The sequence below is a fragment of the Scyliorhinus torazame genome, chromosome 4 (genome assembly GCF_047496885.1).
Source record: "Scyliorhinus torazame isolate Kashiwa2021f chromosome 4, sScyTor2.1, whole genome shotgun sequence".
In the NCBI taxonomy this organism is placed as follows: domain Eukaryota; kingdom Metazoa; phylum Chordata; class Chondrichthyes; order Carcharhiniformes; family Scyliorhinidae; genus Scyliorhinus; species Scyliorhinus torazame.
The window spans coordinates 266,032,204-266,058,465 of NC_092710.1; the positions used below are offsets into that span (position 1 = coordinate 266,032,204).

General features: G+C 45.4%; 1 protein-coding gene across 18 annotated transcripts in view; it reads left to right on the plus strand.

Annotated features, from left to right (window-relative positions):
- eya4 (EYA transcriptional coactivator and phosphatase 4) overlaps positions 1 to 26,262 on the plus strand; it is a 758,447-nt gene that overhangs the window by 335,678 nt on the left and 396,507 nt on the right. The window contains exon 1 of one of the 18 annotated variants that reach the window (XM_072499749.1): positions 359 to 510. The exons of 16 other annotated variants lie outside the window; for them this stretch is intronic. The gene's annotated coding sequence lies outside the window, so the exon portion shown is untranslated. Of the gene's footprint in view, positions 1 to 358; positions 511 to 26,262 lie in introns of those variants that run through there. One more of the 18 variants, XM_072499742.1, reaches the window with a different exon arrangement.

Below are 26,262 nucleotides of genomic sequence, written 5' to 3' on the forward strand. Positions count from 1 at the left end.
ATCTATCTTAATTTCTTCTTTATGTATATTAGATATGCTCGTTTTTAAAAACAGTTAAGTGTGCTTAAAACATTTACTGCTAGTAACATACAATAAATAATTTGCAACAATCCGCTAAGCAGTCAACTCCCTTCATCTTTAATTTGTTTATTTGTAAGTTTATCCTCATAACTTGGTTGTCAGAAATATTATTACTAACTGGTGCGATGCCGTGCTCGATACAGCATAACATATCTATTTAAAATCGAGTTTCATTTTAAAGACCAACTGTCGGTGTTTGCAATCTGAGGCCATTTCATGAGTTGGCAAAATGTTTGCTGACTTCTTGAAAGTCTGCTTCATTCACGGGACACAGCCAGTGAGAGGCTACCACGGTGGTGCCTCTTTATCAGGCTTCTGGAGGAAACAGAATACCACAGACTGGGCTCTTCTGTGTCCGAAATCAGTTTTTCTCCTTCAGGGCTTTGGATTGTTTTGAGAACCTGACTTCTGTTTTCATTGTAACAACAGGTACGCACAGTGTGTAAAAGAGGGAAGGTTTTCCTGTCCCATTTAGTTCTGTAGGCTAATGCCATGAAACTACAGAGCTGCTGTATGGAATAGATTGATGCATGGTGTTTAAAGCAAGCAGCTTGTTATGTGGGTTGCCCAGTTGCTTTCCTTCTGCACATGCTCTTTTATGAAAGTGTACCTTAAAGCTTAGCTGTAGTGCAAAATATACTTAATGTTATAAATTAAGAATATTGGGTAGATTATTGTGCCCAAATAAGTACAAAGGAGCATTTTGAGGCAAATGTGAATAATGTTTAACACTGAGTTGAGAGTGAACTTTAATAAGGAAGAAAATGTTGGTCAGTTTTGTGTGGAATATGCAATTTAGGTGTGATTTGATTTCTTTCTCTTTCAGTAAAAGTGTTTCAGTTCAGCTTGTACCTATGAAGCCGTAAATACTTAAGTGTGTCATTGCATTTTAAATAAACCCCGACTGATATTTAGTTTGAAGCACAGTAAGATTTTGCAGGAAAATATTGTTGTTTTTTATATAAATCTCATAAAGCTGTTAACGTTGTAGAGAAAAGTTTGCTGTCTTTAGATCTGCTAAGTAATTCTCAGGACTTATAAAACTCAATTCCTGTTATTAAGGGCATGGCTATAAAACAGGTTATGATTATGTCAAACTGATAGAACAAATAATTTTTGAACCCACATTTACCAGCTGGTACAATTTTTAAAAACACTTTAAAAATGAATTGGTCTTTATCAAAATGCAGTTTTCATTTTCTTGTGATAATATGTAACTCTCGTCTCACATAAAGCGTTTTAAAAATGGGCTAACTTTATTCTAGAATGTTAGGATATTCTTAATTGCTTACATCTATCACTATCATTACTTGACCATGTGATTAATTGAAAAATATCTAGATATATAAAATTCAAAGCTCTGGAAATCTATTAATTCAGATAGTTACTGAAAAAAAACATTGTTTTGATCGACTTAAAAGCCTCTTGAACCACATTCAACTTTTGACTGATCATACTTATGTTTTACAATTATCACAGACTGGAAACTCATGTGATCATGAATATTTTGCATTTTATGTGTCATTGTCATGATTTTAATAATTGTCATTGAAAGCTGGGAATGTTCATTTGCTGCTTGCACAAGGGGATACTATGCTTGGAGTAAACAAACAAGACTTGTATGTACTGCTGTGTTCCAACTAAGGTGAAGTTTTAGTTGAAGTTGTGTTTTTCTCTTTGAGTTCTATTACTCTTTTGAATTCTGTATAAACTATTTGTGGAGATACGCCTTCAATGTGTTCTTTTAAATCTGTGCATTTGGAAAATGATGTTGGCTTGCAGAATACAGTTACACTATTTAAGGTTGCATGGAAAGCATTTTGCTCAAACCCCTTGTGTAGGATAATTCTATTGAAATGACTGAAAGTCACACCAGAGAAGGCAAACAAGGCCGAAGGAATTGCAGACACCTTTGAAAATATTGCTGAACATTTCCATTGGTTCATAATTACCCAGGAACTAATTATTTACGGTTCCCCGCACTTGCAGCAGATCAAAAGTATTGCATTTGTAGTTTGCGGCAACATCTTTTTCAGATATATCTGCCTTCTTGGGTTTACACTTGCTTTAGTTTCTAAACCAAATGTTTTTTTGAATATAATTTTGATCTGATGCAATACATTCAGGTCTGCAGACTTCAGTGCTCAATTTGAAACCTGTTAAATTGAAGTTTATTGGTAATTCTTGTCCTGAGGTGATTTACTTCTATTCAAGATGTAAAATTCGGTTGTTACTGTGTAAGGTCTCTAAACAATAGTTTGTATCCTGTTTTAAGCATTTTAATAAGAATGCAAAAAAAATTGTGAAACTACACAATAATTTCCATGTGTATTTTTTGTGTGACTAGACTTTTTATATTGCGTAGCTGAAAGAATGACGGAGAGAGTATCATATTATTAACTGTAAGTTCTTAATAAAACAAACTTTCCTGCTGAAATTAAAATGGCGACAAAATTCGAAAGCACCTCCAGTAGCTCGTGTATTGGCATCTAAATAGTAAAAGTAAGCGTAGCAGACCAACACAACAGTTGTCTTTCAAACCTTATGATAGTTTTGTGACAGTTGTTCAAAGATTTAAACAGACCAGAAAACCACCAATGTGCAGTGAATTGAACAAATTGCTTTATCAGCAAAAGCTAATGAAAATGTGCAGGTAATTCAGTTATCACACAACATGCCATCTATATTTTATTCTTAATTACAGAGGTGATGTTTTAACTAAAAACATCATTGCTAAAGGATTTGTTTCTTTTAAGATGTTCTGTATATGTTTTATGTACGCTCATGTATTTATCCAGTTTCAATGTAACATGCTTCAATGCTTTTGCAATTCCTCACATATATTTACAAATATAGTTAAAGAAGATAACTAAGTAATAAATGCATGAATCCCTGCACTTATGAGGCGTTAAATGACTCCTATACTCGAAATAGACCCCAACACTGCCAGGTTGAGCTATTTATTGGAAAGAGGGCTGAATTATCGGGGATTTCCTATGTTTAGTATTGTGATTTCATTCTGGGGGGGTTTTAAATTAGAAGATAGCTTCACCAAAATAGTCAGCATGTTTAACATACAATGAAGTGAAAGAAACTGTACAATGTTGCAGCTTCATTTCTAGAAAATGTGGAGTCACAATCAGGTTTATTTGTCAGGTCAAAATTGATCTTTGTATTGGGAGGATCTTTAGCGACTAATGCTAAAATCATCTGTATATGTGAGACATTTGTGTAGTGTAGACAGTGTTGCTAATTTTAATGTGATTAACTTGGGATCAGCAACATGCAACATGTCTACACAGCACCTTTAAGGTAATAAATTGTCCCAGGGCACTTCAGAGCAGTGTTACAAGACAACGTATGACACTGAACCACATAAGGAGATTTTGGGTTAGATGGTCAAAGAGGTAGGCTTGAAGGAGTGTTATAAAGGAGGAAAGCGAGTTACAAAGGTAGAGAGATATATTTAGGGAATTCAAGAACTCGGGACCTAGACAACTCAAGGCACGGCCACCAGTGCCAGAGGAAGTATAATTGAGAATGCACAAGAGGCCAGAATTAGAGGAGTGCAGATACCTCGGAGAGTTGTAGGGTTTGGATGAGATTGCAGATACGGGAAGGGATAAGGCCTTGGAGGAATTTGAAAACAAGGATGTGACTATGTGTCATTGTAAGTCAGCAAGGAGCAGGGGTAATAGGGGAACAGGACTTGCTGTGAGCTAAGGCAAGACCAGCAGATTTTTGGATGATAGACATAGGACCAAAGAATAACTGGTACTATTTCCTTTTGTGACTTAAATATTTTCTCTTTCATGCATTCAATTATTCAAGTAAGCGTTAAGCTTGTGAATATTTCTATTACATTGGCTGAAGTGTAATTTCAACTCGTACACCATGAACTCATACTGAAGCAAAACCTGTGTTATAGTAATAAAGATACTCCACTCTTCATAGTAGGGTTATTCATACCTAATATGAATACTATAGAATAAAATTAAACATTTAAAAATCCAAATAACAAGTGCTTTAGGAAAGGTCTGCGGAAAAATGCCTGTATTTTCTTTTCTGCTATGTCTCTTTAAACGTGGCTGGGGAATATTCTGAAAGAGGATGAATTGGTTTCCTGATTATGACATGATTTGGTTCCAAGGAATGCTCATGTGACCTGATTTGCTATGGAGAGGTACTAATAAGAAGGAAAGGATAAATAAAAAGCTAATTGCAGTGGTGTTAAATAGTGTTATTCGTTTCGGCAATTCGGAGCACTGAGAATTTGTGTAAATAGGAAACCAGCAAGGTTCTCTGTGAATGGAAATTCATCTATTTGGCAGCCTTCACAACAAATCCTGGTGTTGAGGCAGGTATCTGAGAATAGATCAATTATAGAAAACATAGAAAATAGGAGCAGGAATCAGTCATTCAGCCCTTCGATGCCTGCTCCACCATTCAATATGATCATGGCTGATCCTCTATCTCAATGTCCAAAGACATTGGACATTATTATTGATGTGGAGATGCGTTGGACTGGGGTGGGCACAGTAAGAAGTTTTACAACACCAGGTTAAAGTCTAACAGGTTTGTTTTAAATCACTATCTTTCGGAGCGTGTTCACGTGAGGAAGGAGCTGCGCTCCTAAAGCTAGTGATTCGAAACAAACCTATTGTACTTTAACCTGGTGTTGTAAGACTTCTTACTGTGTTATTATTGTTTGGTTTACAGTTCGAAGGAGCAGAGGACTGAAGAAAGGAAGGATTGGACAAGACCTATTGCTGTTGTTTGAGTGTTGCTACAGCCCAAAGAAACATTTAAAGGGATGGAGATTCAGTGCCATCAGCACCATCATGGCCCAATAGAGAGAGGGTTTGTAGACATAGACGTTGTCTGTTTTAACCATCTCCGAGGTTGTTGAATGGGACACAGCTGCCAGCAAATGCAACTCAATGGGCGAAAATAATGAATGAGAAGTGAAAGACTCGACAAAGCTGAGGCTGAGCTTTGAGAATGCATACTTTGTGAGGTGTACCTTTGTTTTATATATTATTTAAAGTGAAATTTAACCTTTTATTTGAAATATCCTTCACCTGTTAATTAATGTTTGAATTATGTTGATTTCGGTTGGTTTGTTAATCTGTGAAAAAAAAATTATTTCCATTGGCTTCATGGTGATTGCTTTCTTTCAAAGGTTATTGGTCCAAGGCGATCATAACTTGAAGGCTCATCCGGCATCAGGAAATGTTGAGACCTAAAAAGGGGGACACTGGAATTTTCCATAATTTCACAAAAAGGCTTCACATTTACTTTTGTGGTATTTAGTGACAATCAGCATGGTTACCTTTAGTGCTCAGACCGTTCTGAAGAGTGGCTTGGAAAACTGTTAACAAAAGTTAAATTGAAGGCTGTGGCAGAAGAATTAAGGGTTGATTTGAAATCAGGAGTTTAGGAAGCAGAGGTTGTTGAAGTAGTGGCCCAGCACTTGAAGGTTGTTTTATTCTTTTGTAAAATTATTTTTATTCAAATTTTTATCAAAACATAATTTTTGCATAACCATTCGCAACATTTAACATAACAAAATAAATGTTAACCATATATACAGAGAAAAGAACAATATTACGTAACAATTTCCCCCCCCCCCCCCCCCCCCCCCCCCCCCCCCCCCCCCCCCCCCCGCTGATCTTTACTGCTCTCCTAGAAAGTCGAGGAATGGCTGCCACCCCGTCATGGACTCTCTCAAGGCAAACTTTATTTTCTCGAGACTGAGAAACCCAGCCATGTCACTAACCCAGGTCTCCACACTCGGGGGCTTCGAGTCCCTCCACATTAAAAGGATCCGTCTCCGGGCTACCAGGGAGGCAAAGGCCAATATGTCGGCCTCTTTCGTTTCCTGAACTCCCGGATCGTCTGACACACCAAAGATCGCTATCTTGGACATTGCCTAAGCAAGTTCCTGCCAGAATCCCTTAAGAGCCGGGCATGCCCAGAACATATGGGCATGATCAGCAGGGCTTCCCGCACACCTTGCACATTTATCCTCAACCACAAAGAGCTTGCTCATCCTGGTTGCCATCATGTGTGCCCAGTGGACCGCCTTAAACTGGATTAAGCTAAGCCTGGCAAATGAAGAAGAGGAATTGACCCTGTTTAGGGCATCCGCCCACAGGCCCACGTCCAGCTTCCCGCCTAGCTCCTCCTCCCACGTGCCCTAAAGTTCCTCCACTGGGGCTTCCTCCACCTCCTGAAGTTCCTGGTAGATGTCCGACACCTTCCCTTCCCCTACCCAAGTTCCGGAGACCACCCTATCATGTATCCTGCGTGGGGGAGCAGCGGAAATGTCACCACCTGTTTTTTGAGAAATGCGCGTACCTGAAGGTATCTGAAGGCATTTCCAGGGGGCAAACTGAATTTCCCTTCAAGCGCTTTCAGGCTGGGAAAGGTCCCTTCTATGAACATCCTTTCAATGCCTGCCCTATGCCAGCTTTGAAACCCTCCATCTATCTTGCCCGGGAAAAATTTGTGATTGTTGCGTATCGGGGTCCAAACTGAGGCTCTCTCCACCCCCCTCTGTCGAAGCTTGTGACATTGTTGGGGGGAGGGTCCCTCTCTCTTTGGCCTCATTAATGGTCCTTAGCAGGAGTAGGCACAGCAGCTCCGAAAGTTTCTTGTAGAATTCTACAGGGTAGCCGTCCGGCCCCGGGGCCTTACCCGACTGCATGTTCCCTAGACCCTTTACCATCTCCTTCAGCTCTATCGGAACCCCCAGTCCTTCCACCAGATCCTCTTCAACCTTCGGAAACCTCAGTTGGTCCATGAATTGCTTTATCCCTTCCCCTCCCGGCGGGGGCTCTGACTCATACAATTTACCGTAAAACGCCCTAAAGACTTTGTTCAACCCTCTGGTTCCATGACCGTGTTGCCCTCCTTATCACGCACTTCCCCAATTTCCCTGGCTGCCTCCCTCTTGCGAAGTTGGTGCGCCAGCATTCTACTCACTTTCTCCCCGTATTCGTAGACAGCCCCTCTGGCCTTCCTCAGCTGTGCTACCGCCTTCCCAGTGGTCAGCAGGTCGAATTCCACCTGCAGCCTCCGGCACTCTTTCAGTAGCCCCGTCTTGGGAGTCTCCGCGTAACTCCTGCCTACACTGAGTATCTCCTCGACTAGCCTTTCCCTCTCTGCTCTTTCTTTCTTCTCTCTGTGGGACCTGATAGAGATTAACTCCCCTCTGTTAACTGCCTTCAGGGCCTCCCACACCGTGGACGCCACTACCTCCCCCTTTTAATTAGTTTCCAGGTCATTTTTAATGTTCCTCCTTATCCGCCCACAAACCTCGTCACCTGCTAGCAGCCGCACATCTAGCCTCCATGGTGGAGGCTGCCCTCTCTCTTCCCCAAGACGCAAATCCACCCAGTGTGGAGCATGATCGGAGATTGCAATGGCCGAGTATTCTGCCCCCTCCACCCTAGAGATTAATGCCCTGCTCATCACAAAGAAATCTATACGGGAGTAAACTTTGTGGACATGGGAAAAGAAAGAGAACTCCTTGGCCCTCGGTCAGGCGAATCTCCACGGGTCTACGCCCCCCACCTGTTCCATGAATCCCCTCAGTTCTTTAGCCACCGCTGGTTGCTTCCCCGACCTGGGGTTTGACCGGTCCAATACAGGGTCTATAACTGTGTTAAAGTCACCCCCCACATAATCAGATTGTGTGAGTCTAAGTCCGGAATTTTACCCAGCATGCGTCTCATGAATTCCACGTCGTCCCAGTTCGGGGCGTAAATGTTCACTAGCACCACCTGAGTCCCCTGCAGCTTCCCGCCCACCATTATGTATCTGCCCCCCTTGGCAGCCACAATACTCCCTGCCTCAAAAGCCACACATTTGCTGACCAGGATTGCTACTCCTCTGGTCTTTGAATCCAGCCCTGAATAGAACACCTGGCCCACCCACCCCTTTCTCAATCTTGTTTGGTCTGGACGTTTTAGGTGTGTCTCCTGTAGCATGGCTACGTCTGCCTTTAACCCCTTTAGGTGCGAGAACACGCGAGCCCCCTTAACCGGCTCATTCAGGCCCCGCACATTCCACGTGATCAGCCTGGATGGGGGGCTAACCACCCCTCCCCTGCCGACTAGCCATCTCCCTTTTTCGGCCAGCCACGAGCCCCGTCCCCCGCTTACTCGAGCCCTCCCATTGGAGGCCGCCCCCCGACTCTCCCTCTGTTCCCCCATATTGGCTCCTTTTCTGTCAGCAAAGCAGCATCCCGCCGCCCCCCCCCCCACCCCCCCAGCAGCCCCGTGATCCTAAACCCCCAAGTCAAGCACCCGGTTGACACTGGCTCTCTCCCCATTACACTTCCATGAGTCAGCAGACCCATGCTGACCCCGGCCGCTCCCGCCTCTGTCTCCAATTATTCCGATGCCTCATTTCTCGGGCCCCTCCCTTCCTGTGAAAAGCCCACCTTATCTGCTTCAACGGCCCCCAAAGAACATTAGGGCCCCTCTCCTCCTTCTGCGGCCGAGCTCTATAAAAGCCGAAAACATGGCCAAAGAATCAGGGAACAAACAAAAATAAGAGGGAACAACATAATGTCGCTCCCTCCGGCTATCCGGCAATTAACATCCCCACCAGAGTAACGTCCCAGTGTGCCTGTCCTTTAGGTCGAGTCCAACTTTTCTTACTTGATAAAATTCCACGCCTCGTCCAGTGTATCAAAGTAATGGTGGTGATCTTGATATGTGACCCACAGCCTCACCGGATGCCACAGCCCGAACTTCACCCCTTTGCTGTGGAGGGCTGCCTTAGCCCGGTTGAATCCAGCGCGCCTCTTGGCCAGTTCTGCTCCCAGGTCCTCGTAAATGCGGATTATGCTGTAGTCCCACCTGCTGCTCCGCTCCTTTTTAGCCCATCACAGGACTGGTTCCTTATCTGAGAAGCGGTGGAACCATACCACCATGGCCCTCAGCGGTTCATTCGTTTTGGGCTTCCTTGCAAGGATTTTGTGCGCCCCATCCAGTTCCAGAGTCCGAGGAAATGCTCCTGACCCCATCAGGGTCCCCAGCAACGTGGTCACGAATGCGCTCGCGTCCGACCTCTCCGCGCCCTCAGGTAGGCCCAGAATGCGCAGGTTTTGCCTCCTGGACCTGTTTTCAAGGTCTTCCACCCTCTCCTGCCACCTCTTATGCAGGGCGTCGTGTGCCTCCACCCTGACGGCCAGGCCCAGTATCTCATCTTCATTATCCGAGACCTTTTTCTCGATCTCCTTGATTACCTTCTCCTGCATTTTCTGGGTCTCCACCATTTTCTCCATTGAGGCCTTCACTGGGGCCAGCATCTCCGTTTACAGGTCAGCAAAGCAGCTTCTAAGGAACTCCTGCTGTTCCCGGGACCACTGATCCGAGCCGGCCACCATTTTCTGTTCCCGCGCCCGTTCCTGCTGCTTCTCACTGGTCGTTTGTTTGGCCTTTCTGCTCCTGGTCCCCTCCATAAACTGCTGTGGGGAGCCTTCTAGAGTCGTTTGCCTGCCAATTTACGTCGACAAGGGGCCGTCAAAGCTCCTTAAAAGGGCCCGTTAGTCCGTTAGCAGCTGGAGCTGCCGAAAACGCAACCAACCCGCGCATGACCGCCACCGGCAGTCCAAGTTTGTTTTATTCTTTTCATGGGATGTTGCCATCGCTGGCTAGACCAACATTTATTGTCTATCCCTAATTGCCCTTGAGAACGTGGTGGTGAGCCCCCTTCTTAAATTGTTGTAGCGCATGTGGTGTGGGTATTTCCACAGGGCACGATTTAACGGAAATGAAACAGAGTCACTCGTCGAGCGTGTTTAGCTGGTTGGTTCCTGGCGCTGTCAGTGCCGAGAATGGCCCCACTATTAAGCAGGATTCTGCTTCATTTCTGGGCCTCAGTGAGGAATGCCCCGCTGATGCTGCACTTAGTCTCGTTTTTCAATGATGCCCCGATCTCTAGACACCCACCATGGCCTCTGGACCATCCCAATGCCCCAACTCACAAATAAGGGGGTCATCGAGACCCCTCACCCCACCTCATAAGGGCAGGGTACCACGGACCTGATCTCTGGCATGGGCACAATGCCACCTTGGCACCTTGCTTACCCTGGCACTGCCAGAATGCGAGGCTGGCAGTGCCATGTTGCCCAGGTGGCATTGGGGTGCCAGGGTACCACCTTGCCCAGAGTCCAACCACTAGGGGTCCCCAGTTGCCCGGGAGAAACCTCCTCCCAAGTGACGGCACACCTGGTCCACATTTGTGGGAACGAGTGCTAAATGACGCCAGCCCAGGGTCTCCGAGTTGAGACTGCTAGGTCCCGGGTGCTGGGTAGACCCGGCGTAGACTAGCTTGATGGGGAAGGTGACTAATTGCTCACTTGAATATGCAAATCTGGGTCCCCACTTCAATTTGCGGGATCCAGATCGTGACGCTCGTGAGATCTCGTTCGATCTTGTATGGTGTGAAGAGGCCGGTAAATCGCGCGAGAGGTCTTTCGCGAGAATTACCGGCCTTGTCGTCTTCCAAGTCGGGCGAGGCTGATAGATCGTGCCCACAGGCCTGTTAGAAAGGGAATTTCGGGATTTTAACTGCAACAGTGAAAGAACGGTAATATACTTCCAAGTCAGAATGGCGTGTGACTAGGAGGGGAACCCACAGGTCGTGGTGTTCTCAGGCATCTGCTGCCCTTGTCCTTTGAGGTTGTAGAGATTGTGAGCTTGGAAGGTGCTATTGAAGGAGCCTTGATAATAATAAGAAGAATCGCTTATTGTCACAAGTAGGCGGCTTCAATGAAGTTAATGAGAAAAGCCCTCAGTCGCCACATTCCAGCGCCTGTTCGGGGAGGCCAGTACGGGAACCAGGTACATCTTGTAAATGATGCACATGGCTGCCACTGTGCATTGGTGGTGGAGGCAGTGAATGTTGAAGATGGTGGATGCAGTGCCAATCAAGTGGGCTGCTTTGTCTTGGATGGTGCCGAGCTTCTTGAGTGCTGTTGGAACAGCTTTCAGCCAGGTATGTGGAGGGTATTCCATCACATACCTGACTTGTGCCTTGTAGATGATGGCTTGAGGAATCAGTAGGTGAGTTACTCGTCGCAGAATTCCCAGTCTCGGACCTGCTCTTGCAGCCACCGTATTTATATGGCTAAATCTGTTCAGTTTCTGGTCAACAGTAATCACCCAGGATGTTCTAGTGGGGGAATTTAGTGATGGTGATGGTAATGCTATTGAATCTCAAGGGGGATGGTTGGATTCTATCCTGTTGGAGAATGCAATTTCCTGGCACATACATGACTTAAATGTTATAAAGGAACATACAAATCAGGAGCAGAAGTAGGCTACTCAGCTCCCAAGCGTGCTCCGCCATTCAATTCAATAATGTCTGATCTGATTTAAAATTTAAAGCCATTGGGTGGGATTTAACCACCGCGTTGCGCCCATCGTGGATCTGGGTGTGTCGGCTAAATACTGGAAAAGGCCAAAATCAAAATCCGTGGCAGGCGCAAATAAGTTTGCCATCTAACCGGCATTCCCAAATATGGCGAGCAAATGATTAACACTCATTTGCATTAATTTCTATCCCATTGGTAAGATTGAATGGAACAGCCTCACGGGAATTAACTGGCTCCCCAGCGAGAAATCACATGGCTGTTGTTTAATACTCCTTTTTAAAAATGTGAAGCTGGCGTAATGGCTGCTGAGGGTAAGTGAAGAGATGAGTCGCCATTTCCATTTATGGGTATGCAGCTCGATGTACTGCAGCTCAAGGGTTGGGGGGGTGGGAGGATCCCTCAGGGTGGTGTGGATTGGTCGTGGGGGCTGAAGTGTTACAGGTCAGGGATGTTAAGTAATGGGTTAAGAGACATTCCAATTAGTTGTCTCATGTATGTGAAGTATCCAATAATTGACACTGATATGGAAAGGGGCTTCAGGTGGCCTTTGTGTCAGGTGATGTGATGTTAGAGTTTTGTGCAGAGTCTTTTGAAGTAAATTATAGGTGTTTGTGGAAAAGAAGCAGAACCTTTGACTCTTTATACAACCGCAGTTAAACATCTAACAAATGGTAGCAGAGGATGGTTGCTGTGCAAATGCGAAGCGTTGAAAGATACAACTTTTCCAGACCAAACCGAGGAGTGAGTGAGAAGAAAAAAATAAAACAAAGCTATATAGCTGAACCTAGGATAAAGATGGTTGGATTTCACTACCCGCCCTTATTTTCTGAAAGGGAATTGTACGGCCAATGGAGAAGTGCAGTAGCTATGTGGACTAAGGTTACTGCCTTGGGAAAGAGAAAACAAGGTATGGCATTGGCTCTTTCTCTACCTTTTGACAGTAAAATCCGGAGCAAAGTGTTTTCTGAGCAAGAATTGGAAGAGTTAGGTCTGCAGACTCTATTACGTTATATAAGAAGGATGACTTGTTCAGTGTGTATGAAGCATGGTCGGATTTTGATAGGCTCCGGAAAATAGAGGATTTCTCCATTGAAGACTATATAATGAAATTTGGCAGACTATGTAAAAGGCTGCAGAAACACAATCTGGCATTTCCACAGTCTGTGTTGGCCTTTAAATTACTTGACTGTGCTGGAGTGCACAACATGGATAGGCTCCTGGTTTTGACAGGAGTTCAGTTTGCGGATAAGGATACCTTATTCGATCAGATGACAGAAGCTTATTAAAAAAGTTTCTGGGGAAACATTCGCTTTCCGATGGCTCCGATGACCCAAATAGATCAGCCTGCAATAAGGCAGAATATGGAAGATACACTACTAACAGGATGGCGAAATCGTACGGCTACCAACAGGAGTATAGAAGGAGATCAGGACCCGGAATTTATGAAGACAGAAACCCAGTTAGAACCTACAATAGGAAGATGAACCCAGAAATGCACGGGACATGATAAATCAATGTTTTCGATGTGACTCAATACCACTTTGCTTTCAACTGTCCAATACGTTATAATAGTGTTTGAAGCGACACATGACATGGAAGAGTCAGAAGAGGAAAAAGATAGTGACCAGAAAGAAGGCATCATCATATTAACAAGCAGTTTTACACCGGTAACGAGGGTGTTGGTTGCAGAAACCTTCAGTTGTGATGTATTGGAAATGTTACCTGGACTCCTTGAATGCTGAAAATCGTAACAAGGTTAAGGAATTTGAAAGTTCCACAAGTTTCAGGTTTGGGGATGATAATACTCTGAAGTAACTGAAAAGAGTGGTGATCCTTTGCAATATTGCCGGAGTGAATCATTTCATTAGCACAGATGTTGTATCAAATGAGATACCTTTGCTTCTGAGCAGAGCGTTGATGAAGAAAGCACACATGAAACTGGATATGGTACAGGATAAGGCAACAGTTTTTGGAAAGACGGTGGACTTACAATTTACACAGTCGGGACACTATTGTATTCCATTACTGACAAATAATATTTCAAGTACAGTTGTTTCGGATGTGTTAATGGCAGTTGAAAATTAGACTTTAGCTAATAAAAAGCTTGTTGTTTTAAAACTGCATAGGCAATTTGTGCATTCGTCTCCTCGGAGGCTGACAAATTTATTAAAGGATGCAGGGATAAGGGATGAAGACTATGCTAAGCTAATAGAACAGGTTAGTGATCGCTGTGAAGTTTGTAGGAAGTACAGAAGGACACCAGCATGACCGATAGTCACCCTATCTTTGGCCAGGGATTTTAACGACATTGTGGCCATGGACCTTAAGATCTGGGATGAAGCCAATAATATATTTATTTTCCATTTTGTAGATTTAGCAACCAGACTTAGTCAATCAACGATTGTACGAAGTAAAGAAAAGAGAGTAATTCTGGATCAAATTGTGGAAAAATGGATAGGGACAGGAATCGGCCCACCGGCAAAATTCCTAACAGACAATGGGAGAGAATTTGCCAATGATGAGTTTAGGGATATATGTGAAAACGTGAATATCACAGTTCTGAATACGGCTGCAGAAAGCCCATTTAGTAATGGTGTGTGTGAAAGAAACCAAGTGGTAATAGATGACATGCAGATAATGTTGACAGATAGACCAAACTGCAAGCTAAATTCAGCTTTAGCATGGGCGGTACATGCAAAGAATTCATTGCTGATGGTTGGGGGCTATAGTCCCTATCAATTAGTGTTTGGGAGAAATCCTAAAATTCCATCCATTTTGGATGACCAACCTCCAGCTTGGGAAGGGACTACAATTAGCTCTGTCTTTGCTGAGCATTTAAATGCATTTCATAGCAGTAGAAACGTTTTTTTGGAAGCAGAAGACTCTGAAAGAATTCACAGAGCTTTAAGGCATAATGTACGGCCATCAAATACCGTTTCTCAGCAAGGAGACATAGTATACTATAAGAGAGACAATTTTAATGAATAGAAAGGCCCAGGGAAGATCATAGGCATAGATGGCAAAACAATTATTTTGCAACATGGCAATCAAACTGTTAGGGTACATTCATCAAGGCTAATCGGTACAGATTACAAATGTTCAGATTTAGACAGAGCAGACAGACATGATGAAGAACCAGGGTCATCTGGTACACACGTGTTACAGAACTATGAGGACCAGTTAACTGATAAAGACAGGGTTTCTGTAGAGGAACACAACACTTCTGATGATTTAGAACAGGCCATTTTTCCAAAAGGACAACTGCCAAAAGTTGGTACAAAAGTGATATACTTGTCTGAAGGGTCTAGTCTATGGCAGGATGCAATTGTTATTAGTAGAGCAGGGAAGGCCACTGGAAAGTATATACATTGGTTGAATGTACAGCATTCAGGGGAGAGAATCAAGGCAATGGATTGGGAACATGAAGTTCATAGATCATAGAATTTACAGTGCAGAAGGAGGCCATTCGGCCCATTGAGTCTGCACCAGCTCTTTGGAAAGAGCACCCTACCCAAGGTCCACACCTCCACCCTATCCCCATAACCCAGTAACCCCAGCCGACACTAAGGGCAATTTATCGTGGCCAATTCACCTAACCTGCACATCTTTGGACTGTGGGAGGAAACCGGAGCACCCGAAGGAAACCCACGCACACACGGGGAGAACGTGCAGACTCCGCACAGACAGTGACCCAAGCCGGGAATCGAACTTGGGTCCCTGGAGCTGTGAAGCGATTGTGCTAACCACTATGCCACCGTGCTGCCCCCAAAAGTTTTTCCTCAATTCCCCCCTAAAACTCCCACCCCTCACCTTGCGAATGGAATTGAACTCCACATGGACAGTGACCCAGAGCCGGGATCGAACCTGGGACCTTGGCACCGTGAGGCAGCAATGCTAACCACTGTGCCACCGTGCTGCCCCCATCAAAAATGAAGTGCACAGAAACACAGTGCCAGTTCAGATAGTACATCGGATAGTGAACAGGTCTGCAGGTAAAGGTCGAGAACTATTGAAAGGACATCCCACAGCAGAAGGGAAAGATCAAGCAGTAGCAATACAGAACGAGATACCAGGCGGGAGAGGGGACGTAGTTTATCAAGGACTCGGAACATGAGTAAGACTACAAATACTAATAGGAGTAGAAGCCCACATGCACATGGGATTTTGCTGGTTTCCAATAAGTTAAATGAAAAAGTTATAAAGGTGCCATACAGCAAGTACTGCATTGGTGGAGTGAATTTCGGGTATACACGGAAATACCGGAAAGGGGACAAAGAGCTCTATCCCACAGATGGATTTGTATGGAAAATGTTCTTCCGGATGGAACTTATAAGGCAAAGGCCAGGCTTGTGGCGAGGGGATTTGAAGAAAACTTAGAAGATCAGGATTTAAGGGTAGGTTATAAGATCACGGCAAGAAAGGTTATTTTAAAGATCTTCTTGGCTCTATTAGCCACAAAGGAATGGGAATGCAAATCTATAGATATAAAAGCTGCCTTCTTTCAGGGGCATCAGCTCCAGAGAGACATTTTTCTCCGTCCTCCTAAAGAGGCAGCTAACACAGAAGGGGTACTCTGGAAGTTAAACAAAGTGTATATGGATTAAATGATGTGTCTAGAGTCTGGTATTTTTCGGTAAGGTCAGTTTTGTTAAAGTTAGACTGTTGCCAGTTGAAAGCAGATCCGGCAATGTGTTACTGGCACTATGAAGGAAATCGCTCTGGCATCTTTCTGATGCACGTCGATGGTTTTTTGTGGGGTTGGACTAGTGATTTCGAAGCTATTGTAATCTCTGGTTTGAGGAAAGAATTCAGGGTTGGAAGTCAGGCTTCCAGTGCATTTAAATATATTGGACTGGAAATCGGACAGACTAAGTTGGGGGCAACTTTACGTCAGTAATCTTATTTGGAAAGCAGCAGCCCAATAGCAATTAGCTGTGGTCAGGTTTCAGAAAAAGATGCAATGGATTCAAAGATGGAAAAAGAGCAACTGCAAAGTTTAATTGGGCAATTGACTTGGTTAGGTAGACAGACTAGACTGGACGTGAGTTTTGACATCTTAAAGTTGAGTACAAAAAGACATAATAAGAGCAAATAAAGTGTTGGTCAAATAAAAAATGCAGGAGTGTGCTTTGAGGTTCCCGGTTTTAGGTGACCGTAGGCACTTGAAACTCATAGTTTATAGTGATGCATCCTATGCAAATATATGTGATGGGGTTTGAAGCACAGGAGGTTTTATAATTTTCCTTTTGGGGAACAATGGTAAATGTTGCCCTCTTGTGTGGGAAACAAAGAAAATAAGGAGAGTGGTCAAAAGCACTTTGGCTGCTGAGACGTTAAGCCTTGTAGAGGCGGTGGTTGCGGCCTTTTATATACCTCAGATATTGACAGAAATTTTGGGATTAGGGGATTTAGGTAATATACCTATTGAAATTCACATTGACAATAAATTCCTGTGGGAAAATGTGCACTCTACAAAAAGTGTCAATGAAAAAAGGTTAAGGATAGACATCGCAAGTTTGAAGCAGATGTTGGACAGAGGGGAAATAGCAAAAATTCAATGGGTTGACAGTAGCTATCGATTGGCAGACTGTTTTACAAAAAGAGGGGCTAGCTCACAGAAACTTTTGGATATTGTTAATGAAGGGCGCCTGTTTCTGTGACTGTTTTTTTTCTTCCAAAATGGAAAAAAAGAAGGGGGGAAATTGTGTGTGTGTGCTTTTCAGTTTCTTGTAATTTTGTTTTCACATAATTATTTTTTTCCCCAAGGAAGGGGAGACTGTTAAGTAATGCGTTAAGAGACATTCCAATTATTTGTCTCATTTATGTTAAGTATCCAATAATTGACACTGATATGGAAAGGGGCTTCAGGTGGCCTTTGTGTCAGGTGATGTGATGTTAGAGTTTTGTGCAGACTCTGTTGAAGTAAATTAAAGGTGTTTGTGGAAAAGGAGAAGAACCTTTGACTCTTTATACAACAGCAGCTAAACATCTAACAAGGGATTGCCATTGGGCTGGAGGGGGTGGGGGGGGAGAGGAGGAGGAGTGGGAGGGGTGGTGGCCATGATGGTGTGCTGGGGGACATCTGTTTCGTGAGGCCTTCAAGCCACCTTTAAAATGTGGATAGCCATAACAGGGGCAACTACAGCTGCTGTCTATCTGTCCTACCAAACAGATCCAGGACAGAACGCTGTTCTTAGTTATATGCTGATGGTCACTTTAACTCCCTCTGACTATGAGCAGCCTCTAGCTTCACAGCTGAGGGCTATTGCGAATAAGGAATTGGCCTTGTTAGTTATGTGAGCACTTCACAACTCTCAAGTGGTGCTGCCACCTGTCAAGAGTGGCCCCTTTTGCTTTGTCCCTTACTTTGTTTACTTTCCATTAATTGGTTGGACGTCACAAGTGGCTGCAGGTTGGCTTTGCTGCTTGTTCCTTCTGGTAGCTGCAAATTGCTGAAGGCGTTGTGTTTGTTTGCTGCCGCGTCTTCTGCTTCTGTGCCTGGAGTAAGGAATGGGAGGATGTAAGATAACCTGCTGTCAACGTTGGAGAAGGGAAAGCAGAATGCTTTCTCTCTTCTGGCATGCTCTGCGTCGGTGTGCCTTTCCACTGTTGAGAGTCTACTGTTGGGAGCTGCAGGAGGGGGAGAGCAAGGCGGACTGATCCAAATTCAGCTGTGGCTGCCTGGAGGCTGTTTGTTTGCTGCCATCCCTTTGTTTTTGTGGCCTTGAGCAAGGAAAGGGAGGATGTAAGATGATCTGCTGCCTGCGCTGGAGAAGGGAAGCCCTCCGCAGCACCTCACACCAATTGTAGAACCCGTCCTTCACCCCTTTCAGCTCATACTTCACCCACTCCAGGGTCAATAACTCCAGCAGGTCACCCCGCCATGCCGAGGCACAGGGTGGAGAGACTGACCTCCCCCAACAGGACCCCACTACGAGCCAGCAGTGAAGCAAAGGCTAAAACATCCGCCCCAACTCCCGCCTGCAACTCGGGCCAGTCTGACACCCAAAATATGGCTTCTAGGGGACCGGGCTCCACATCCTCATGCAAGACCACTGAGATTGTGGTAAATCCTTCAAAACCTTTCCAGCTCAGGCAGGACGAAAACATATGGACATGGTTCGTGAGGCCCCTCCCACATCGCTCACAGACTTCCTCCACCCCCTCAAACAGCCGGCTCATCCTTGATTTTAAGAGGTGCGCCCTACGTATGACTTTCAGCTGTATCAGCCCCAACTTTGCACACGAGGTCGAAGCATTCACCCTCCGCAGCACCTCACACACAATCCCTCTTTCAGCAACCGCCCAGCCCCTCCCCCCACTTTGCCTTAATCTCCTTCTTAGACAGCCTGTCCTCCTCAAGGATCCTCCATAGATCGCCAAAACAAACCCCTCTCCAGCCCCCCCACTGATAGAACAACCTCCAGCAACGAAGAGGCCGGTGCTATTAGGAATGTTGGGAAAATCTTTCTTGCAAAATCACAAACCTGCCGGTACCTAAACCCTACCCCCTACAACACCCCAATACTTCTCTCCCAGCTCCTCCAGGCTTGCGAATCTCCCCCAAGGACCAAGTCCTTCATTTCCTCTCTCTCATCCCATCTCCGAAAACTTGATCCATCCTCCCCGGCTCAAACCCATGATTCCCGTAATCGGCATCCCGCCTGATCCACCCCCCCCAGCTTAAAATGCTGCCTAAACTGCCTCCAAATCTTCAATGTGGCCACTGGATTCACCGAGTACTTTCCTGGAGCCATCGGTAGCAGCGCCATTGCCAGCGCCCACAACCTAGACCCCCTACATGAGCCCGCCTCCACCTTAACCCACCAGGCCTTCCCTTCCCCCCCCCCCTGTGTTCCAGCCCCGCACCTTCTCTGCATTCTCCGCCCTATAATAGTACAGCAAGTTTGGGAGGCTTAGCATTCCCGCCTGTCGTTTTCTCTGCTGGACCACCCACGTAATTCTGGCCACATCCACCCCTCCAAGGGAATAGACAGGCAGTTCTGCGGATGCAATCGAGACTCCAGGATGGTATGTTGCCTCCCTGGTGCAAGGGTCAAGGATGTCTCGGAGCGGCTGCAGGACATTCTGGGGGGGGGGGGGAGGGTGAACAGCCAGCTGTCATGGTGCACATAGGCACCAACGATATAGGTAAAAAACAGGACGAGGTCCTACATGCTGAATTTAGGGAGCTAGGAGTTAAACTAAAAAGTAGGACCTCAAAGCTAGTAATCTCAGGATTGCTACCAGTGCCACAAGCTAGTCAGAGTAGGAATGTCAGGATAGAGAGGATGAATGCGTGGCTCGAGGGATGGTGCAAGAGGGAGGGATTCAAATTCCTGGGACATTGGAACCGGTTCTGGGGGAGGTGGGACCAGTACAAACCGGACGGCCTGCACCTGGGCAGGACTGGAACCGATGTCCTAGGGGGGGTGTTTGCTAGAGCTGTTGGGGAGAGTTTAAACTAATGTGGCAGGGGGATGGGAACCGATGCAGGAAGTTGGAAGGTAGTAAAACAGGGACAGAAATAAAAGGCAGGAAGGGGGAAAGTGTAAGGCAGAGAAGCCATAGTCAAAAATCTAAAAGGGCGACAATACAAGGTACAGTGACTGAGGGGAGCTCAGTGAATAGGACCAGGAATACTAAAAGAAATAAAACGGGAAGTGAAAACATTAATGGTCAGCGACGCGGCAGGTTGCTACATGAAGATATGGGTTCAACGACAAGGAAAATTAGGAGAAAGGTTAAGAGGAAATATAACTTAGGAGAGGTTACTGATCGAGGTGTTAAGATTCAGAACAGAGGTAAAAAAGCCAACATAAGTGTACTTTACCTGAATGCTCGTAGTATTCGGAATAAGGTAAATGAGTTGATGGCGCAAATCATCGTGAATGACTATGATTTAGTGGCCATTACTGAAACATGGTTAAAGGATGGTCACGACTGAGAGTTAAATATCCGAGGGTATCAAACTTTTCGGAAGGACAGAGTGGATGGTAAGGGAGGTGGTGTAGCTCTGTTATTTAAGGATGACATCCGGGCAACAGTAAGGGATGACATTGGTGCTATGGAGGTTAAGGTTGAATCCATTTGGGTGGAAATCAGGAATAGTAAGGCGAAAAAGTCACTGATAGGAGTAATCTATAGGCCACCAAATAGTAACATTATGGTAGGGCAGGCAATAAACAAAGAAATAATAGATGCATGTAGAAATGGTACAGCAGTTATCATGGGGGATTTTAATCTATTGTCGATTGGTTTAACCAGGTCGGTCAAGGCAGCCTTGAGGAGGAGTTTATAGAATGTATCCGCGATAGTTTCCTAGAACAGTATGTAATGGAACCTACAAGGGAACAAGCGGTCCTAGATCTGGTCCTGTGTAATGAGACAGGATTGATTCAGGATCTCATAGTTAGGGATCCTCTCGGAAGGAGCGATCACAATATGGTGGAATTTAAAATACAGATGGAGGGTGAGAAGGTAAAATCAAGCACTAGTGTTTTTTGCTTAAACAAAGGAGATTAAAATGGGATGAGAGAAGAACTAGCTAAGGTAGACTGGGAGCAAAGTCTTTATGGTGAAACAGTTGAGGACCAGTGGAGAACCTTCCAAGTGATTTTTCACAGTGCTCAGCAAAGGTTTATACCAACAAAAAGGAAGGATGGAAAAAAGAGGGAAAATCGACTGTGGATATCTAAGGAAATAAGGGAGAGTATCAAATTGAAGGAAAAAACATACAAAGTAGCAAAGATCAGTGGGAGACTAGAGGACTGGGAAATCTTTAGGGGGCAACAGAAAGCTACTAAAAAAGCTATAAAGAAGAGTAAGATAGATTATGAGAATAAACTTGCTCAGAATATAAAAACAGATAGTAAAAGTTTCTACAAATACATAAAACAAAAAAGAGTGGCTAAGGTAAATATTGGTCCTTTGGGGATGAGAAGGGAGATTTAATAATGGGAGATAAGGAAATGGCTGAGGAACTGAACAGGATTTTTGGGTCGGTCTTCACAGTGGAAGACACAAATAACATGCCAGTGACTGATGGAAATGAGGCTATGACAGGTGAGGACCTTGAGAGGATTGTTATCACCAAGGAGGTAGTGATGGGCAAGCTAATGGGGCTAAAGGTAGACAAGTGTCCTGGACCTGATGGAATGCATCCCAGAGTGCTAAAAGAGATGGCTAGGGAAATTGCAAATGCACTAGTGATAATTTACCAAAATTCACTAGACTCTGGGGTGGTCCCGGCGGATTGGAAATTAGCAAACGTGACACCACTGTTTAAAAAAGGAGGTAGGCAGAAAGCGGGTAATTACAGGCCAGTGAGCTTAACTTCGGTAGTAGGGAAGATGCTGGAATCTATCATCAAGGAAGAAATAACGAGGCATCTGGATGGAAATTGTCCCATTGGGCAGACGCAGCATGGGTTCATAAAGGGCAGGTCATGCCTAACTAGTGGAATTTTTTGAGGACATTAATAGTGCGGTAGATAACGGGGAGCCAATGGATGTGGTATATCTGGATTTCCAGAAAGACTTTGACAAGGTGTCACACAAAAGGTTGCTGCATAAGATAAAGATGCATTAAGGGGAAAGTAGTAGCATGGATAGAGGATTGGTTAATTAATAGAAAGCAAAGAGTGGGGATTAATGGGTGTTTCTCTGGTTGGCAATCAGTAGCTATTGGTGTCCCTCAGGGATCAGTGTTGGGCCCACAACTGTTCACAATTTACATAGATGATTTGGAGTTGGGGACCAAGGGTAATGTGTCCAAGTTTGCAGACGACACTAAGATAAGTGGTAAAGCAAAAAGTGCAGAGGATACTGGAAGTCTGCAGAGGGATTTGGATAGGCTAAGTGAATGGGCTAGGGTCTGGCAGATGGAATACAATGTTGACAAATGTGAGGTTATCCATTTTGGTAGGAATAACAGCAAAAGGGATTATTATTTAAATGATAAAATATTAAAACATGCTGCTGTGCAGAGAGACCTGGGTGTGCTAGTGCATGAGTCGCAAAAAGTTGGTTTACAGGTGCAACAGGTGATTAAGAAGGCAAATGGAATTTTGTCCTTCATTGCTAGAGGGATGGAGTTTAAGACTAGGGAGGTTCTGCTGCAATTGTATAAGGTGTTAGTGAGGCCACACCTGGAGTATTGTGTTCAGTTTTGGTCTCCTTACTTGAGAAAGGACGTACTGGCACTGGAGGGTGTGCAGATTCACTAGGTTAATCCCAGAGCTGAAGGGGTTGGATTACGAGGAGAGGTTGAGTAGACTGGGACTGTACTCGTTGGAATTTAGAAGGATATGGGGGGATCTTATAGAAACATATAAGGTTATGAAGGGAATAGACAGGATCGATGCGGTCAGGTTGTTTCCACTGACGGGTGAAAGCAGAACTAGGGGGCATAGCCTCAAAATAAGGGGAAGTAGATTTAGGACTGAGTTTAGGAGGAACTTCTTCACCCAAAGGGTTGTGAATCTATGGAATTCCTTGCCCAGTGAAGCAGTAGAGGCTCCTTCATTAAATGTTTTTAAGATAAAGATAGATAGTTTTTTGAAGAATAAAGGGATTAAGGGTTATGGTGTTCGGGCCGGAAAGTGGAGCTGAGTCCACAAAAGATCAGCCATGATCTCATTGAATGGTGGAGCAGGCTCGAGGGGCCAGATGGCCTACTCCTGCTCCTAGTTCTTATGTTCTTATTATGAACAAGGAGATCAACTAGTTCACCCCCCTGAAAAGGACTTCAAAAAAAGACCGTCAGGCACTGGAATAAAAACAGAAATCACATCAAAACATTCATTTTAACTGCTTGCAACTGGCCCGCCAACAACAGAGGGGGGTTGTCCCACCTTGACAGATCACCCGTCACCCTCCCCACCAAATTAGTCAAATTATATACAACAACAAAAGCAAAATACTGGACAATCTCAGCAGGTCTGACAGCATCGGTGGAGAGAAAAGGGAGCTAACGTTTTGAGTCTGGATGACTCTTTGTCAAGTTATATTTTCAGAGCCCTCCCCAATCCCGGGCCATTTTGCCTGACATGAACAACTCACTTTAGACAGGTCATCTGGATCGAGGGCCAATGGATCCTCACCTCTGTAGTGCAGGCCAACCTCGCTGTTAGTGACTGCTCGCTCCCTGGTCAACCCCGCGATCTCCAGGGCCCGTTTCTCATCAGGGGTGAGGACTTTTACCTCTGGTATTCTGATGCCCATGTATGCCCGTTCACACCTACTCTGGGCCAAATTATACCGCGGGGACAAAGAGGCTCACACGCTTGATGGATCAGGGGGGTCTATGGCAGGTGGCATGTGTGGGCATCCCAACTGGACATGAAGGTGTTGCGCTAGTGGGTGTCAGAGGGTGCTGAGGAACAATCACGAAGACCGGGGGTGGATTCTTCAACATCGAGACAATGTCCCACGCCAGTGTACAAACGGTGGAATTTTACTCCTGAAATTCCTGGAAAAAAGATAAACAAATTCTTAGCCTAGCATGGACCTGGAATGAATCTCACAGATAGTAGCCCCCGCACTTCCGGGTCAGAAGCCGCGCATGCTCACGGCGGCGACCTCCAGCGGCCGCGCCATGCTTCATGGCGGACTCGGACCGTGGAGCCAGACCGAAGAAAGAAAAGCCGCGCGCCCAAGCCTCAACCCCTGCACATTTAATCCCCAGCCACCTATAAGGACCCTCCTGGTCTCCGATCCGCCCGCCCCCGACCAGGGCAGCTGCAGACTGAGTCCATAGCTACCACACGAGCATCCCGACTGGAAATAGGTGGATAGTTCCACGCCGTCGGGAACTCAGCCGGTCAGGAGCGGAGGATTGATGAGTGAGCCTCTGGCGATGCGTGACGCCGATTTTTCGGTGCCCGGAGAATTGCCGGACCGGAGGCGGGCCCGATTACGGCGTCAAACAGGACTCTCCGCCCCGGCGGCAGCCGCAATTACAGCGTTGGGCTGCGGAGAATCCAGCCTCGGATGTGCGGAACGTTCAGGGTGTCCACCAGTGATTAGTTGGGAGGGGTGGGGGAGGGGAATTTGTGAGGTGACAGGTGGAACTGATGCCAGGAAAGACTGGAGGATAGATCTGATTCAAAGGAATTTTCACAAAAACGAGCATGTATAGGCTGAATGTTGCCAGTGGAAAAGTAAATTTGTAACAGTGGTACAGCTGCACACTGTCCCTTCAGAGATTACTGTCCTCGTGGGTAAAGTTGAAGACAAGCCGATAGGTTCCCCTGTGTTTATTGATAATAATAAAGCCCATCATTGAAGAAAGGCAGAGAAAACTGATTTGTTTTTTGGCATACCTTCACACATACATACACACATACAATGAACAAAGAAAAGTACAGCACAGGAACAGGCCCTTCGGCCCTCCAAGCCCGTGCCGACCATGCTGCCCGACTAAACTACAATCTTCTACACTTCCTGGGTCCGTATCCCTCTATTCCCATCCTATTCATGTATTTGTCAAGATGCCCCTTAAATGTCACTATTGTCCCTGCTTCCACCACCTCCTCCGGCAACGAGTTCCAGGCACCCACTACCCTCTGTGTGAAAAACTTGCCTCGTACATCTACTCTAAACCTTGCCCCTCGCACCTTAAACCTATGCCCCCTATTAATTGACCCCTCTACCCTGGGGAAAAGCCTCTGACTATCCACTCTGTCTATGCCCCTCATAATTTTGTAGACCTCTATCAGGTCGCCCCTCAACCTCCGTCGTTCCAGTGAGAACAAACCGAGTTTATTCAACCGCTCCTCATAGCTAATACCCTCCATACCAGGCAACATCCTGGTAAATCTCTTCTGCACCCTCTCTAAAACCTCCACATCCTTCTGGTAGTGTGGCGACCAGAATTGAACACTATACTCCAAGTGTGGCCTAACTAAGGTTCTATACAGCTGCAACATGGCTTGCCAATTCTTATACTCAATGCCCCGGCCAATGAAGGCAAGCATGCCGTATGCCTTCTCGACGCCCATGAGGAATAATGGAGGAAAGACTCTCAAGCTCAATGTCAGCCCGTTGTATCATGTTATGAACACCCCTTCCATGGCCAACAAATCTGGGTGTTGGACTTGAACCCAGAGCTTCTGGTCCAGGGGTAGTGGCACTACCACTCTGTGATAAGATTTCCGAGGGAAGTTGCTGAATTCAGAGGGTCAGAAGTATTTCAATAAGCCTTTAAGGGATAACAGCATGACATTACGAGAAGGAAAGTGTGTCATGTGATCCAGTCTTAGTTTCACTTTTGCCTTAGAGCAGAGCACACGTATCTCGCTCTGCTGCTGATGTCTTCAAGCTTACTATCGATGTATAAATGTTCCTATGTGCCTACCTTAAATAAATGAACCCACAACATGTTTTCACAATCCCTTATGAGTGATTGGTGTTACAACAGTGGGTGAATTTCTCCGCATGACGCCGCCGCAAACGCGAACTGCAATCGGGCAGAGAATGGGGTTTCTGGCCAAAATTGAGGACCATGCCAGATGCTGATTTAGGCACCATGCTCCGGACCCTCGCTGGGGTGATAACAAGGTTTGCATCCTGGGGTGATCCCTCAGGATCAGGGTGGCTTGGCTCAGACTGCCATCACTGCAGTCTGTCTTTTAAATGCATCCCTTTGGTGCTACTTACAACTCCTGGCTGCTCACACTACCTAGTGCGGCATGTGTCCTTTAAATGCTCAGAAAGCCTTTGGACATCTGGGTGCCCACCCAGCGACCCCTCTGGACACCCTTATACCCCAGCTGTATCATCAAGGGT